The 16762-nt window shown below is 42.3% G+C and overlaps 2 non-coding genes across 2 annotated transcripts; both read left to right on the plus strand.

The window, feature by feature from the left end:
* Positions 1–6959: 6959 nt before the first annotated feature.
* Positions 6960–7065, plus strand: LOC120267335. Its single transcript, XR_005538441.1, has one exon. It is a non-coding gene; the product is annotated as a small nucleolar RNA R71 (small nucleolar RNA).
* Positions 7066–12801: 5736 nt separating this feature from the next.
* On the plus strand, positions 12802–12908 carry LOC120265909. The gene has a single exon (XR_005537801.1). It is a non-coding gene; the product is annotated as a small nucleolar RNA R71 (small nucleolar RNA).
* Positions 12909–16762: the final 3854 nt, after the last annotated feature.

Below are 16762 nucleotides of genomic sequence, written 5' to 3' on the forward strand. Positions count from 1 at the left end.
AGATTTGGGTGATTCCTCCACCCTTGGTTGTAGGTGTTCCTATAAGAATTACCTTGTCCACTTTACAAATTACCCACAAAATCTACTTGTTCAATTGAGTCTAGAGTAGCAATCGAGATATGACAATCGGATGGCATATGCGAACCCCACAACCCTGAAAACTTGTGATTATCGCTACTGATAAGTGCTTGAGTAGACATATTTTTATATATATTTTACATGCATTGAGCATCATTTTTACCATGGTTTATGTCTCATATTGTGTATTTGGTGTTCTTTTATACATATAGGTTGTGAATGTCTTGAAGAGTAAAAAGGAAGCAAAGATAGGCTATACAGACACAATGTTGGGAGTTCTAGTTCAATTCCAAGGACCAAGACATGAGAGGAGTTCATTAACATGCAGATGTGTGCCAACATCCAAGAGGATTCAAGTCAATCCACTAGTTGGAAGGGTACAAAGGCAGGCACATCTTCATGTTTCTTCTCTTTGTTAAGATTGCAAGACCTTTCAAAGATGCATCGATGAAGAAAAGTCTTATAGCCTACCACATGGACTTGTACTCAGACATATGGCCTCAAGAGAAGAGTGTTTGGACCATGTTCATGCGCCCACGTGGAAATTCACGCGCCCGCGTGGAAATTCCTGCAACCCATGCGGGCGAGTGGAAAATCCACATGGGTGCGTGGGGGCACGTGACTGCGCGGTTTTGGGCTATAAACAGGTCGTTTGCCCTATTCTTTGACATCTTTTGTGCGGATCTTGAGGGGTGAGATGGCTAGGGTTTTAGAGAGGAGGTCTTTGCCAATTTGGAGGTTGTTCTTCACCAACTTTGATAGTTTTCTTCACCGTCATAGCACTTGGGAAACCACCGGCGACCTAGCTTCAGAGAGGAATCCTTCAAGACATTGAACTACCCACCATGGCCAATCATCACGAATTCAAGGTGATTTTCTCTATGGTTTTTGTTGTTTTTCATTGTATTAATCATTGTCTTGTAACGTGCCCCATGGAGCGCTAAACCCTAGTAGGTACTTGGGCATGTGAACCCTAGGATCTATTCTTTTGTATTGATTTGCTTTATGTTTCTAGTTAATCCGAGTTGATTTGAATTTTAATCTTGTGTTCCCATTGCTTGCATGTTTTATTGATCCTTGTAGTTGATTTTATATGTATGATTTGTTACTTTGATGAGAGAGAGATCTCCATTAGAGTTAGAACTTCAAGGTTAATGAGGGTTGAGAGGGTGAGTCATGAGATAGTGGAGCGTCCCCTTTCCCTTCCAATTGAGTGTTTTTTATCTCTGTATTCCCTAGACTCTATGCAACCATATTTGGTGTGAGGTGTGAGATTGAGAGATTTCTCTGCCAAGACCTTGTAGGGGTTTAGGGATCCTTCGCAAGGAATTGGTGTTGGATCTATCTTTAGAAATTGGTTTCACTCTTAGGTGTCCCTAGAGCGTATTGTGGTCATATTGTGTATGAGGTCTTGAGATTGAGAGATTTCTCTACCGGGACCTTGTAGGGGACTAGTACCAGTGGCTTCGAGGAAAGGGCCGGTTGTTTTTGGATTACCTCGACTTATTAGACTCGGCTTAGAAGCATTTAGCGAATCTGGAACTTCATGTTAGATCCTAGAGGGAGCATTGCCCGGATATCTCATCTTTATTGATTGAGATTCTCCCTCCATTTCACCCCTGTATGTTCATCTCCCGTATTCATTTCCTCGCACATTAGATCACCACACCTTTCCATTTATCATTAGGGCTAGAAAGCGTAGAAGAAGTTAGTACTAGTAGTATCTGTTCCCTCGTGGATTCGACTCACACGACTCACCGGGTATTTTTATTACTTCGACACCCGTGCACTTGCGGGTTACACGCCGTATTCGGACGTGTCAAGTTTTTTTGGCACCGCTGTCGGGGAAACGGGATACTAGGAATGCTAGGACTTTTATGGCTCTAGCCACTTATCTTTTTCTTTATTTTTGTCTAGTCCACACTTTCTTTTTTTCTTCCATCATTCTCATCGATTTTTTTATTTTTGTTTTTTTATCTATTTCACTCTATCTTTTTCCACCGTCTCTATTTTTGTTTTTATTTTTGTCTTATTTACTTTTTTTCTTGCATGGAACTTGAATGATGATTGATCCACTTATGGAATTATGTTCACAGGTTGATGCTGTCACTAGAAAAATTGATTGACTTGTTAGTGTTCATCAACAATACAATCTATGTCGCACCACATATCATCCAACTCGAAGGAGCTACCCAAATCACTTATGGGATATTGATGGATAATAATGGGAAGCACCTCATCAAGAACTTCATTGGGATGAGAAAGTTGAAGAAGATGCACTTCAGTTGGAAAGAGTGTTACCGAGATTTATTGAAGCAACCGATGCATGTTTTCAAAATATTGAGGCCAAATTAAGTTGTCTCGAGATCTCCATCAAAAACCTTGAGCATCAATTAGGAGAGATCTTGAACATGCTTGCTAAGGAAAAAGAAGAATTTGAAAAAGCAAGGCAAGTGTCTCCGGGACATGATGAGGTCATGATCAACATTGATGAAGTTTGGCAAATGGAGTACATTGGTGTAGAAAATGAAAAGAAAGAAGTTGAATATAATTTTGAGATTTTGTATTGTGTAAATGAAGATTGTGCTAGTGAGCGAGAAAATTTTCAAGGGGATTTGCTAGTGTCATGCTATTCTTAAGTTAAAAATATACAAGAAGAACCAAATCCTAAGGTAATGGAACAAGCATCTCTCTTTGGGATTGATCAATTCATACAACGGAAGAAAGAGGTTTTGGGAAGGGAAAAAGATGTGGGAAGGGAAAAAAGGTGTGAAAATTCCACACGCCCGTGTGTTTTGTCTGGATACCTTAGAAAACTCTTTAGGCTATGCAGAAAATTCCTTAACATATAAAGACACTTAGAGCCTGCTTTCATTATGCAAATACACCAGAGAAAAATGCACGAGATGCTCAAACAACCAAAATCTTTGCCATCCTCATTTAAACACGCGTGTGGACCAAAGATCCACAAGAAAATCATAGCAATAGCATATCAAAATCAGGACACCAACACTCAAAACCTTATTCATGCAAACACTAAACTATAAACTAGAAAAACAATAAAGACTTGGGTTGCCTCCCAAAAAGCGCTTGTTTAACGTCACTAAGCTTAACGTACCTTGTATTACCTCATGGTGGCTGATAGATGAAGGTTTCCCTCTTACCCATAACTTGGAAGCATGATGAACATAACCTCTTGAAGGCAGAGGGTGACTTGTCGATCTTGTTACCATTTGAGGACTTGTCACACTTGTTCCTTTCATGCACATACCCAATAGCCTTGGGGCATTTCATGTGGGATCTTCTCACTCGCTTCATCTTTCGGAGCATATTTTTCATGATCCCAGTAGTAGGTAGTGCTTTTTCCTCTAGACCAAGCATCATCAACTCCTCCTTCTCGTATGGGTCCGGATTCAACATTTACTGCAACATATTCATCGATTAGTTCATCAGTAGTGTTTAGAAAATATAAAGTATCATCAAAGTCAAGAGAATGTCGCATGGCTTCGGCGTGGCGGTATGTGAGCTTGTGATCTCCAACCCTCAGTGTCAACTCCCCACCATCCATGTAGATTAGTGGCTTGGAAGTGCGTAAGAATGGCCTCCCAAGTATCAAAGAACATCTACATACTCATCGACATCTAACACTACAAAGTCTACAGGAAATATATACTTGTACACCTTGACAAGCACGTCTTCAATGATGCCTCTCGGATGTCTCACCGTTCAGTCTGCCAATTGCATTGTCATCCAAGAGGGCCTAGGCTCTCCCTAGCCTAGCTTCTGAAAGAAAGAGTATGGCATGATGTTGATACTGGCCCCTGAGTCCGCCAATGCCATCTCTACACCTGACAAGGTCCCTTTGCTTATATCCCGCAAGTGCACGGGTTTGTCGAAATAATAATCCCGGATGAGTGGGTATTGTATCCACAAGGAGTAGGGAATAAAAATACTAAATTCGCTTCTTATCTATGTGAAAAGTGAATAATGATATATGTGACAATGACTCAATTCTCAAAAGTAAAAACAACAAGTAAGAGAGCACAAGTAAAGGAGAAGGTAAGGCAATCGATAAAGATGTGGTGCCCGGATATTGCTCAGCCTAGGATAATCATTTCAAGTGCAAGAACCCTCTATTATGCTTCCTAATTAATGCAATAGTGATTCATGGAAATCCTTAATTACATAGTCCCAAATCTAAGGTCAACCATGCCTAACTCAATACATGTCTCGGAGGAGAGATTGGATAACCTCTCAACCTCGCACTCGCATAGAATTGCAAAGAGCTCTAGGGATTCTAAGTGATAAATATCTTCCTAATTATAGACCTAACCCTTTGGTCCAGGTTGAAGGTCCCTAACCATAATTAAGCCCTAGATACTAAGATCACTTCTATGCTTCACTCCATCCCACCCGCAACTAAGCCCCTGTAGAAGGTCATCCCTTAGACCATTCACTCTATTATGACCGCAAAGAACTCGAGGAACGGAGGTAGAATCTAACACATTGGAGGGGAACAGGGACGCTCCTGTACCTCTCAACTCACCCTCTAAATCCTCTCCAACCTAGCTTTGTCTAACACTCGTTGTGTGTCACTCACTCACAAGGTTACCAACAAGAACTCTCAACCCTAGTGTCACTCTAGGGGAGTATTCAAACAATCAAGCATTCAAGGTTGGAACTCACAATAAACATTAATTAATTGAAAGCATAATCAAGAGATTCAATGAAACGAATACATTCTGGGGATTACAAATACCCAAGTACCCACTAAGGGTTTAGCTCTCCATGGAGCTAATTACAATCAAAGAAATAGAATGTAAAAGCAATGAATCCATAGAAAACCTCTCGATAGTCGTGTCGATGGTCTTGTGGAGAGTCCTCTACTCGTCTCAAAGGGTTCTTTATCCAGTCTAGGATACACCTTGCCGGATCGGTGCCGACGAAAGCTCTCCCAATAACCTTCTTCCAAATGACGCACGATATTAGAGCCATAGAACCTCTCCAAAACCCTAGCCAATACCTCTCAAAACCCTAGCCGAAGCCCTTTCTCAAGTTGGGGAAAAGATGGCGAAAAGAATGCTGAAATCGGGGCGGAATCGGCCTTAAATAGGGCTGGAATCAGGGATCCACACGCCCCTGTGGATTTTTCACACGTGCGTGTGGAATTTCGACAGCCCCGTGTGGATTCTTTGTTCTGCAGTTTTCTCAGCCGGCTGTGAACAGTGCTTCTACAATCTTTTGCTACAGTTCTCTGCTACAGTATCCACCTGAAATACTTCCCGAATCCTTATTTTCATTGAGGTAACGCAAATAGGTACATGTTCACATCGTGGATCGCTTTGCTTCTTCAATGATGGAAAAGTTGGTGGAGATCTTATTCTATATGAATAAATCGGAAAGCTTGAGTATGACTGCCCTTGTGCCCCTCCAAATGGTTATGCTAACTAAAATATGAGGAGGTTGGCACACACTCTAGCATCTCACACCCGACCTATGTCTTCACGTTTGAATCTTAGCAAGATCTCCTCTAAAATCGGTGCATTATGACCCACATTGGCTTCTTTCCTTCATAATCAGCCTCACAACCCTACCTGCATAAAAGTAACATAAAAACGCACATATTAGTATAAAAACCGGAGAAAAGTAATGCTTAACATAAGGAAAGAATGCTTCACATTCATATCGCACAAGCACTTATCAGCACCCAAATTGCCAATGTTGCACGGGATAATAAAGCTTCCTGGGTCTTTATTTTTGTTCAGCATATTTTTTTGTAAGACCGCCGAGCAAAATGCATCTAAGACCACCAATGCACTCTTCCAATTTCCTATTATTAGTCAAAGAATCTTTCAACAACTTAGCATACCGAGGCATTTGAGACAACGCCTCTACAAAAGGAATGTTGATGTGTAATTCCTTAAAAAGACCTAAGAACTTCTTGTATTGCTCATCATTTTGGACGTTCTTCAATCTTGAAGGATAAGGGCTTCTTAGCTAGTAAGGTAGGAGTGCCACCTCTTTTTCTTTGTTAACTCTTTCCTCAACCTCCACGACATCCGGTTCCTCAACATTGGTCTTCTCACTATAAAGTTTGCCCTACATCTCATGACCACTTCTCAAAGTGATCTCCTTCACATGTTCACATGGGTTGGTTTCAGTATTACTAGGCAAACTACCTTGTGGTCTCTCTGATAGAGACTTCCCAATTTGCCCCACTTCATTCTCTACTTTGTGCAATAAAGGGGTATGGTTGCGAAGTGTAGCCTCGACTGATTGGAACCTTGTATCCGATGATTGTACAAATCTAGTCAAGGCTTTCTCCAAATCTGTCATCTGGGTCTCCATGTCTAAAACTCTATTCTCCATGTTCAGGGCAAGTTGTTGGAAACCTGGTGGTGCGGTGGCCTTTTGCTGCCTTGGTTGTTCCATGAGAAATTTGGGTGGTTCCTCCAACCCGAATTGTAGGTATTGCTATAAGGATTGCCTTGGTTTCTCATTGCATTACCCACATAGTCAACTTGCTCAACGGATGGTGTACCACCAATACCTATCGGGCAATCAGATGGGGCATATCCCCCTCCACATCCATCATAACTCGTTACGCCCGCCAATCTCGAAGAAGTTATAGTGCCAAACTTATTACTCAATGCCTTCATTTGTGCTGCCAATGACGTAACCGCATTGATCTCATGGATGGCAGCCATTTTCTTCTTCTCCCTAGCATTCCATTGGTACCTGTACAACCCATTTCTTCAATCAATTGCCAGGCTTCTCCAGGGGTCTTGCTACCTACGGTACCTCCTACCACTGCATCAAGTAACTATCTTGTACTTGGGTTTAAACCATTGTAAAAAGTCTGAATGATCATCCACTCTGGAAACCCATGTTGAAGACATTTTTGCAGGAGTTCCTTGATCCTTTCCCATGTCTTAAATAGAGACTCCATTTCCATTTGCACAAAGGACGAGATCTCATTCCTAGGCTTTGCAGATTTTCGGGGAGGAAAATAACAGGCAAGAAAAGTTTCTACCATCTCCTCCCATGTACTGATCGATGCACTAGGTAATGAGTGTAGCCACTGCTTCACTCCCTCCTTTAAGGAAAATGGGAAGGCTCTGAACTTGATGGCATCATCCGTAACACCATTGATCTTGAGCATATCACACACTTCCAAGAAATTCTCTATGTGACTGTTTGGATCCTCATCGGCCAAACCATTGAACTGTGCAGATTGCTGTAACATGTGGATGAATGCTGGCTTTAGCTCAAAATTCTGAGCTATGATTGGGGGCCGCACAATGCTCGATTGTGTCTCCAATACTGATGGTTTGGCATAAAGAGAGATTGTTCTCTGTTGTTTATTCTGTTCTGCCATGTTGTCAGATCCTTAAACTTCCACTTCAGCTAGATTCATTGGTTCTTGTACAGGTTCTTTACCCCTTCTTCTGAGTGTATGCTCAAGTTCATGATCACCTTCAAGCAATGTCAAAGGCTTGCCTCGGGTCATAACCTGGAGCTGCACCAAAATAATGAAAACAAAATTAGACAGATGATAGAATAAGAAGATATGAAATAGAATGAATGAATAGCTAAGATAACAAAGTGCATAGTATCTCTAAACGGTTATCCCCAGCAACAACGCCAAAAACTTGATAACGCCCCTTGAGTGTGACCCGCAAGTGCATGGGTTTGTCGAGTAATAAATTCCCAGGTGAGTAGGGTATCGTATCCACAGGGAGGAGAAAGTAAAAATACATAAATTGCTACTTAACCACATGAAAGTGAACAATGATAGTGTCAATAAAATGTAATGTGAACAAAGATAAAAGGAATAAGAATGAGAGGCACAAGTAAGTGAGAGATAAAGCAATCGATAGAAGTGGGGTACTTGGACAATGTTCCCCCTAGGATTAATGTTTCAAGTGCAAGACCCACTATTATACTTCCTAATCAATGCTTATTGAGTTGTGGAAATCCTTAAGCATACGGTCGCAAATCTAAGGTCAACCGTAGCTAACTCTACACTATGTCCCGGTGGAAAAATCGCTAAGTCTCAACATCTCACACTGTGTAAAGTTGGATGGTGTTCTAGAGAATCCAAGTGATAAACCCTCTTCCTATTTATATGCCTAACCCTTTGATCCAGGCGAAAGGCTCTTAGTCACATTTGAGCACTAGACACTAGAGTCACTTCAATGCTTCACTCTATTACTCACGCAACTAAGCCCCATCAGAGTTCATCCTCTAGAACTTCACTCTATTGTGACCGCAAAGAACTCAAGGAAATAGAGGTAGGATAAATCATACTGGAGGGGAAAGGGGATGCTCCGCTACCTCTCAACTCACCCTCTCAACCCTCTCCAATCAAGCTATGTCTAACCCTCATAGTGTGTCACTCATCTACAATGGTTACCAAGATGGACTCTCAATCCTAGTGTCACTCTAATGGAGAAATCATTCAACAAGAATTCAAGATTGGAACTCAATTGAAACATCAATTAAGGAAAGCATAATAAAAGATCAATGAAACAATAACATCCTAGGGTTTACAAAATCCAAGTACCCATTAGGGGGTTTAGCTCTCCATGAAGCACATTACAATCAACAATGAAATCAAAAGTAAAAACAAGTGTTCCATAAGAAAACCCGCTTAGTAGTCATGTCGATGGTCTTGTGAAGTAGCCAAGTCTTCTACAAAGGCCCCTTGTTCGGCCTAGGGCACACCTCGCTGGATCGGTGCCGACGAAAGCTCCCCCAATAACCTTCTTCCAAGTGGAACACAGTGTTGAATATTTAAAACTACTCCAAAGATGTACCAAAAGCCTCTCTAAACCCTAGCCGACGGCCTCCTGAAAGATGGATGAAAGTTGGAGAAAAGGGGAAAAAATGACCATAAAAATCGGGTGGAATCGCGGCTTAAATAGGGTTGGATTGGGAATCTGACAAGGTCCCCTTGCGTATTCCACAAGTGCACAGGTTTGTCGAAGTAATAATCCCGGATGAGCAGGTATCGAATCCACAGGGAGTAGGGAATAAAAACACTTAATCCGCTTCTTAGCTATGTGAATGATCAATAGTGATAAGTGTGACAATGATTCAATTCTCAAAAGTAAAAACAACAAGTAAGAGAGCACGAGTAAAGGAGGAGGTAAGGCAATCGATAAAGATGGGGTACTCGGATAATGCTCCGCTTAGGACAATTGTTTCAAGTGCAAGAACCCTCTATTATGCTTCCTAATCAATGCAATGGTGAGTTATGGAAATTCTTAAATACATAGTCCCAAATTTAAGGTCAACTATGCTAACTCTATAAATGTCACGAAGGAGAGATTAGATAACCTCTCAACCTCGCACTCGAATAGAGTTGCAATAAGCTCTAGGGATTCCAAGTGATAAATCTCTTCCGAATTATAGACCTAACCCTTTGGTGCAGGTGGAAGGTCCCTAATAACAATTAAGCCCTAGATACTAAGATCACCTCAATGCTTCACTCTGTTGCACGCGCAACTAAGCCCCAGCGGGTGGTCTTCCCTTAGATCATTCACTCTATTATGGCCGCAAAGAACTCGAGGAACAGAGGTAGAATCTATCATGTTGAAGGGGAAAGGGGATGCTCCTGTACCTCTCGACTCACCCTCTCAACCCTCTCCAACCTAGCTTTGTCTAACGCTAGTGGTGTGCCACTCACTCACAAGGTTACCAACAAGAACACTCAACTCTAGTGTCACTCTAGGGGAAATGTTCATACAATCAAGCATTCAAAGTTGGAACTCACAACAAACATCAATTTATTGAAATCATAATAAAGAGATCCAATGAAACAAATACATCCTAGGGTTCATAAATATCCAAGTACCCACTAGGGGTTTAGCTCTCCATGGAGCTAAGTACAATCAAAGAAATAGAATGTAAAAGCAATGAATCCATAGAGAAATCCCCTCGATAGTCATGTCGATAGTCTTGTGGAAAGTCCTCTACTCATTGTCCAAGGATTCCCTCGTCCGGTATAGGATACGCCTCGACGGAAGCTCCCCTACCAACCTTCTTCCTAAGGAATGACGATGTCGGAGCTGTAGAACCTCTCCAGAAACTTAGTCGATACCTCTCAAATCCCTAGCCGAAACCCTCTCTCAAGTTGGGGAAAAGATAGAGAAAAGAATACTGAAATCGGGGCTGAATCGGCTTTAAATAAGGCTGGAATAGGGTGACCACATGGGCCTGTGGATTTTTCACACGTCCATGTGGAATTTCTACAAAGCCGTGTATAATTTCCACACGCCCGTGTGGATTCTCTGAATTCCTATTTTCACGGCTGGCTGTGAACAGTGTGGAAATTACCCACGGGCGTGCGATATTCGCATGGTCGTTCACAGGGGCAGCCGCACGCCCCTGTGCCTTCTCTGGATGAGCTCGTAATACAAATCCACGGGCGTGCGGAAATTCCACACGCCTGTGCTTCTTCACTTGATGCCTTAGAAAAACCTGCATGCTCTGCAGAAAGTTTCTGAACATGTTTACACAGTCAGAGCCTGCCCTAGTATGCGAGTTTTACCGGCGAAAAACATGGAATAAAGCTAAAACGACATAACTTCGCCAATTCCACATGAAATCACACGATGAATATTTAAAGTTCACAAGAAAATCTCAGCACAAGCATCTAAAAATCAAGACACCTACACTTAACAATTTATTCATGCAAACAAACTACACTAGAAGATAAGAAAACAGTAAACACTTGGGTTGCCTCCCAAGAAGTGCTTGTTTAATGTTACTAAGCTTGACGTACCTTGTCTTACCTCACGGTTGTTCATGAATGAAAATTGCCCTCTTACCCATGGCTTGAAACATGATGTGCAAAGTCTCTTGAGGGTACAAGGTGAATTATCGGGCTTCGGACCACCTAACAATGATTCGCCCAACTTCTTCAGTTCACGTACGTATCCAACAGACTTGGAGTGTTTCCGGTGGTGTCTCCTAGCCCTCTTCATTTTCCGGAGCACCTTCTTCAAGATCCCCGGGTTAGATGGTACTTCTTCCGTCGAACCAAGCATCATTACTTCTTCATAATCCTCCTCTTGGTCGAACAAACCCTCGTATGGGTCCGGATTGAACATTTCCTGCATGTATTTATTAACAATCTCATCAGTAGTGTCTAGAAAATATAAAATATCATTGAAATCAAGAGAATGCTGCATGGCTTCAGCAAGGCGGTATGTGAGCTTGTCATCTCCAACCCTCAAAGTTAGCTCTCCGGCGTCCATGTCAATCAATGCCTTGGAATTCCGCAAGAACGGTCTCCCAAGTATCAAAGGTACATCCGCATCCTCATCAACGTCTAGCACTACAAAGTCAACCGGAAAATTGTACTTGTCCACCTTGATAAGCACATCTTCATTGATGCCTCTCGGATGTCGTACTGTTAGGTCCGCTAGTTGTAAAGTCATCTGAGTAGGCCTAGGCTCACCCAAGCCTAGCTTTTGAAAGAAGGTGTATGGCATAACGTTGATACTGGCCCCTGAGTCTGCCAATGCCATTTCCTCACCTAGATTGCCAATATTACACGGAATGATGAAGCTTCCCGGGTCTTTCTTCTTGTTCGGCATGTTCTTTTGCAATATCGCCGAGCATGAAGCATCTAAAATCACTGAAGCACTTTCCTTCAATTTCCACTTGTTAGTCAACAAGTCTTTCAAGAACTTCACATACTTAGGCATTTGGGCCAATGCCTCAACAAAAGGAATATTGATGTGGAGTTGCTTGAACAAATTCAGGAACTTCTTGTACTGTTCATCCCCTTGGTCATTTTTCAATCTAGAGGGATAAGTGGTTCTTGGCTTGAAAGGTGGGGGTGCCACCTCTTTCTCTTTGCTTGTTTCCTCTTCCACCTCTATAACCTCGTATTCTTTTGGCTTCTCACTCAGAAGCCTACCTTCAACCTCACGACCACTTCTCAAAGTGATCGCCTTCACGTGCTCTCTATGGTTGGTCTCTGTATTACTCGGCAAGCTTCCATGTGGCCTTTGAGAGAGAGACTTCTCAATTTGCCCCACCTGATTTTCAAGGTTATGCAAAGAGGCGGTGTGGTTGCGAAGTGTAGCCTCGACTGATTCAAACCTTGTATTTGCAGATTGCACAAATCTTGTCAAGTGCTTCTCTAAGTCATTCATTCGGGTTTCCAAACCTGAGACTCTGTTTTCTACCTGAGGTGCTTGTTGTTGTTGTTGGAAACCTGGTGGCCCCATGGCCTTTTCTGGACCCTGATTACTCCATGAGAAATTGGGATGATTCTTCCGACCAGAATTATAGGTATTGCTATATGGGTTTCCTTGAGGTCTCATGCCATTACCTACAAAATCAACGTTGTCCACCGAAGAAACATCACCGATAGAGATCGGGCAATCGGAGGAAGCATGTCCTCCACCACACCCGGTGCAATTAGTCACGGCCGCCACTCTATTTGAAGTTAGAAGATCTAACTTCTTACTCAAACCTTCCACTTGAGCCGCCAACGAAGTTACTGTATCTATTTCATGGAGACAGGCCACATTTTTCTTCTCCCTAGCATTCCATTGGTAGCTGTTTAGCCCCATTTCTTTAATTAACTGACAGGCCTCATCGGGGGTCTTGCTACCTAAGGTACCTCCAACTGCCACATCCAAGAGTTGCCTTGTACTGGGATTCAAACCATTGTAAAAGGTCTGAACAATCTTCCACTTCGGAAATCCGTGTTGCGGGCACTTTCTCAGGAGTTCCTTGAACCTTTCCCATGTCTCAAATAGAGACTCCAATTCCAACTGAACAAAGGATGAGATCTCATTCCTAAGCTTTGCTAATTTTCCCGGAAGGAAATAACGGGCAAGAAAAGCTTCTACCATCTCCTCCCATGTGGTAATTGATGCTCTAGGTAATGAGTGTAGCCACTGCTTCGCTCTCCCCTTTAGGGAAAATGGGAAAGCTCTCAACTTGATGGTATCATCCCTCACTTCGTTTATCTTCAGCATATCACACACCTCGAGAAAACTCTCTATATGACTGTTTGGATCCTCATCGGCCAAACCATTGAACTGTACGGATTGCTGCAACATGTGAATGAATGCCGGCTTCAACTCAAAGTTCTGAGTTGTAGTCGGGGGACGCACATTGCTCGATTGTGTCCCCAACACTGAAGGTCTGGTATAATCAGATAATGTCCGCTGTTGCTAGTTCGGTTCTGCCATGTTTTCAGCTCCTTCCACTTCCAAATTAGCTAAATTAGATTATTCTTGCACAAGCTCTTTCCCTTTCTTCTACGTGTACGTTCAAGCTCAGGATCTCCTTCAATCAATATTGAGGGATTCCCTCTGGTCATAACCTGGAGCTGCACCCAAAAAAGAAAGAAAAAGAAAATAGAACGTTGATAGAATACGAATATATGAAATAGAATATATGGTGAAATAGCTAAGAAAACAAAGTGCAAAGTATCTCTAAATGCCTATTCCCCGGTAACGGTGCCAAAAACTTGAGAAGGTCCCTTTGCTTATATCCCGCAAGTGCGCGGGTTTGTCGAAATAATAATCCTGGATGAACGGGTATCGAATCCACAGGGAGCAGGGAATAAAAACACTTAATCTTCTTCTTAGCTATGTGAAAGATCAATAGTGATAAGTCTGACAATGATTCAATTCTCAAAAGTAAAAACAACAAGTAAGAGAGCACGAGTAAAGGAGGAGGTAAGGCAATCGATGCAGATGGGGTACTGAGATAATGCTCCGCCTAGGACAATTGTTTCAAGTGCAAGAACCCTCTATTATGCTTTCTAATCAATGTAATGGCGAGTCGTGGAAATCCTTAAATACATAGTCCCAAATCTAGGGTCAACTATGCCTAACTCTATACATGTCCCAGAGGAGAGATTAGATAACCTCTCAACCTCGCACTAGAATAGAGTTGCAATGCGCTATAGAGATTCCAAGTGATAAATCTCTTCCTAATTATAGACCTAACCCTTTGGTCCAGGTGGAAGGTCCCTAACCACAATTAAGCCCTACATACTAAGATCACCTCAACGCTTCACTCTGTTGCACGCACAACTAAGCCCCAGTGAAGGGTCATCCCTTAGACCATTCACTCTATTATGGCCACAAAGAACTCGAGGAACGGAGGTAGAATCTATCACGCCGAAGGGGAAAGGGGACGCTCCTGTACCTCTCGACTCACCCTCTGAACTCTCTGCAACCTAGCTTTGTCGAACGCTCGTGGTGTGTCACTCACTCACAAGGTTACCAACAAGAACTCTCAACCCTAGTGTTACTCTAGGGGAAATGTTCATACAATGAAGCATTCAAAGTTGGAACTCACATCAAACATCAACTTATTGAAAGCATAATAAAGAGATTCAATGAAACAAATACATCCTAGGGTTCACAAATATCCAAGTACCCACTAGGGCTTTAGCTCTCAATGGAGCTAAGTACAATAAAAAAAATAGAATGTAAAAGTAATGAATCCATAGAGAAACCCCCTCGATAGTCGTGTTGATGGTATTGTGGAAAGTCCTCTACTCATCGTCCAAGGATTCCCTAGTCCGGTATAGTATACGCCCCACCGGAAGCTCCCCTACCATCCTTCTTCCTAAGGAATGACGATGTCAGAGCCGTAGAACCTCTCCAAAACCTTAGCAATATCTCTCAAAACCCTAGCCAAAACCCTCTCTCAAGTTGGGGAAAATATGGAGAAAAGAATACAAAAATCGGGGCTGAATCGGCTTTAAATAGGGCTAGAATCGGGTGACCACACGGGCTTGTGGATTTTTCACACACCCATGTGGAATTTCCACAAAGCCGTGTATAATTTCCACACGCCTGTGTGGATTCTATTAATTCCTGTTTTCTCGGCCGACTATGAATAGTGCTACAACAGTGCTTTCGCTACAATGTTCCGCTATAGTACCTACCCTAAAATACTTACCGAGTCCATACTTTCATCGAGGTGATGCAAACGAGCACACGTTCATGTCGTGGATCACTTTGCTTCTTTAATGACGGACAAGTGGTGGAGATCTTGTTCTATGTGCATAAGTCAGAATGCTTGAGTGTGACTGCCCTTGTGCCCCTCCAAATGGTTGTGCTAAGTCAAATACGAGGAGGTTGGCACACACTCTAGCATCTCGCACCCGACCTATATCTTCGCGTTTGAACCTTAGCAAGGTTTCCTCCAAAATCAGTGCATTATGATCCACATTGGCTTCTTTCCTTCAATCTCGGCCTCATAACCCTACCTGCACGAAAGCAACATAAAAAACACATGTTAGTGTAAAAACCCGAGAAAAGTAATGCTCAACACAAGGAAAGAATGCTTCACATTCATATCACACAAGCACTTATTAGAATCCACACGGCCCTGTGGATTTTTCCCACGAGCTTGTAGAATTTCCACATTGGCGTGGGGAATTTCTATGCGCCGGTATGGATTCTCTGGAAATCCTATTTTCGTCTGGCTGTGAACAGTAACTACTATAGTACTTGAATGTTTTACTTAATAAGACCATCGACACGAATACTGAGGTGGTTTTACTTATGGATTGCATGTTTTTCCTTTTGATTTCATTATTGACTGTATCTTGCTCTGTGGAGAGCTAAACCCCTAGAGGGTACCTGGACTTGTAAACCCTAGGATGTTATTATTTCATTGACCTATTATTATGTTTCTTTAATTGATGACTTTAATTGAGTTCTTATTTTTAATGCTTGTTGAATGATTTCTCTCTTAGAGTGGCACTAGGGTTAAGAGTCTACATTGGTAATCCTTGTGAGTGAGTGACACACCATGAGGGTTAGCCAAAGCAAGACTAGAGAGGGTTGAGAGGATGAGTCGAGATGTAGCAGAACATCACCTTTCTCCTTCGGTGTGATTTATCCTACCTCCATGTTCCAAGGATTCTTTACAGTCACAATCGAGTGAAGTGCTAAGAGAGGACCTCTACTAGGACTTAGTTGCGCTAGCAACGGAGTGAAACGTTGAAGTAATTCTTAGTACTGGGGCTTAATAATGACTAGGTGTCTTTCGTCTAGACCAAAGGGTTAGACCTATATTAGGGAATAAGGTTTATCACTTGGAATCCGTAGAGCTTTTTGCAACTATACATAATGTGAGGTGTTGAGACTTACTGATTTCTCCGCCGGGGCATAGTGTAGAGTTAAACAAGATTGACCTTAGGTTTGGGACCGTGTATGTCAGGATTTCCACGACTGATTAAGCATCAGTTAGGAGACATAATATTTGGTCTTGCACTTCAAGCAATAATCCTAGGCGGAGCAATGTCTGAGTGTCCTATTTTCTATCGATTGCCTTCCTCTCATTTTATTGTGCATCTCTTTCTTATTTTCTTTAGTTCTTTTCATATTGATTTTGTTCACAGTACTATTGATTCATCTTGACTTTAATGAAATAGCAATATTTGTGTTTCTAATCACTATTCTCTATAGATTTGACTACCCACTCACCATGGTATTATTACTTCGACAAACCCGTGCACTTGCGGGTCACATGCAAGGGGTGTGTCACCACTCTATCTTGGCCACATTATGGTTGAGAACATGAGGCAGCAGGGTCAGTAGGACAAGGTTAGAGTTCTCTTCTCAGGCCCATACATTACTAGACTCATCATCGATATGCGTCTATTAGATGCGAATAGAGGTGCCGA

Source organism: Dioscorea cayenensis, chromosome 1 (assembly GCF_009730915.1).
Source record: "Dioscorea cayenensis subsp. rotundata cultivar TDr96_F1 chromosome 1, TDr96_F1_v2_PseudoChromosome.rev07_lg8_w22 25.fasta, whole genome shotgun sequence".
In the NCBI taxonomy this organism is placed as follows: Eukaryota; Viridiplantae; Streptophyta; class Magnoliopsida; order Dioscoreales; family Dioscoreaceae; genus Dioscorea; species Dioscorea cayenensis.